Source organism: Eriocheir sinensis, chromosome 22 (assembly GCF_024679095.1).
Source record: "Eriocheir sinensis breed Jianghai 21 chromosome 22, ASM2467909v1, whole genome shotgun sequence".
Lineage (NCBI taxonomy): Eukaryota > Metazoa > Arthropoda > Malacostraca > Decapoda > Varunidae > Eriocheir > Eriocheir sinensis.
Window position 1 is genome coordinate 20,074,390 of NC_066530.1, and position 1,920 is coordinate 20,076,309.

The following is a 1,920-nucleotide window of genomic DNA, read 5'->3' on the forward strand; positions in this document are numbered from 1 at the left end:
GATGTCGCCAACGGAATATCGAGTCTATCAGGAGTATTTGAGGGAGAAGGAAGAAGTGGAGGAGGAGGAAGAGGAGGAGGAGGAAGAGGAAGATGAGGAGGAGGAAGAGGAGTTGAGGAAGGTGCAGGAGGAGGAGAGGAGGAGGAGGAGGAGGAGGAATTCTGTGTCGCGAAGGAATGTCTCTCCGTATAGAAGATAAAAGAAGGAAAAAGAAGAAGAAGAAGAGGAAGAGGAAGAAGAAGAAGAAGAAGAAGAAGAAGAAGAAGAAGAGAGAGAGAGAGAGAGAGAGAGAGAGAGAGAGAGATTGAGAAAGATTGAGCTAGAGAGAGAACAAGAAATATATATTAAAAAATACTCATCCAGGTAAGATTTTCAACACCTGGTCAGTTGAGAAGTCACATGCCACCTTTTCCACACAATATATTATTCAAGCGATGCACGTCGACAACAACAAGATTACAGGTGCGAGAAATAGGTAAATAAGTTCTTTTTCTAATATTATTCCTTGTTATTTTCTTCCTTCATATGCATCTGAAGCGGCTGGGATTAGTTAGCAGAAGGAAAAGGAAATAAAAAAGTTAATATAATCTAACCTTTGTCTTATTATGAAAGGGTAAGTTCCTATTGTGAGTTAGAGAGAGAGAGAGAGAGAGAGAGAGAGAGAGAGAGAGAGAGAGAGAGAGAGAGAGAGAGAGAGAGAGAGAGAGAGAGAGACTCTCTCTATATATCTATATATATATATATATATATATATATATATATATATATATATATATATATATATATATATATATATATATATATATATATATATATATATATATATATATATATATATATATATATATATATATATATATATATATATATATATATATATATATATATATATATCCCTCTCATATACGCGCATGTATGTAAGTATATCTGTGTTCGTAAATCTTCATGTACGTCAAAATTTCGCCCATCTCTTCCGGAACCTAACATGACTAATTGGGATTTCGACTTGGCGGGATAATCATTATACATCTGGCAGCTGATTGGCCATTCCCGGACACCTACCGTCACAACACTTTGCTGGACCGATGAGAAGGGAGAGGGAGGAGGAGGAGGAGGAGGAGGAAGGCGATGGAGAAGGGAAGGGAGAGAAGGGAGAAGGAGAAGGATGGAGAGGGATGGGTAGGAGAGGGAGGAAGGCTGAGGAAGGAAGGAAGGGATAGAGAAGGAGGGAAGGGAAGGAGAAGGGAAGGGAGAGAAGGGAGAATTTAAGAATGGAGTGGGATGGGCAGGAAAGGGAGGAAGGCTGAGGAAGGGAGGAAGGGATGGAGAGGGAGGGAAGGAATGGAGAAGGAAAGGGAGAGAAGGGAGAATTTAAGGATGGAGTGGGATGGGTAGGAAAGGGAGGAAGCCTGAGGAAGGGAAGAAGGGATGGAGAGGGAGAGAAGGGAGAACATAAGGATGGAGGGGGATGGGTAGGAGAGGGAGGAAGGCTGAGTAAAGGAGGAGGGAAAAGGAAGGGATAGAGAGGGAGGGATGGGAAGGGAAGATGAAGGGAGAGAAAAGGGTATACGAATGGAAAGGAAGAGAATGTATGGGAAAGGGTAAGGAAGGGGAGAAGGAAGGAAAGGAGAGGGAATGGAAGAGGAAGAAATGAGGAATAAGAAGAAAAAAAATATCAAAAAGAAAACGGAGAAGGGAAAGAGAGGAAGAAGAGAAGTAAACGAGGACAAAGGAAAAAAATAAACTCTGACCTTCCCTTTCCTTTCCTACACTAATGTCTCTAAAAATACCAAGTTACATTATCCCGTTGACCGCAAGACCCCGAGAGGTTTTTCCGTATATACAAATAACAAATCCTAACCTAACCTTTCCTTTCATCTAATGGTTTTAAAAATACCAAGTTACATTATCCAGTTGACC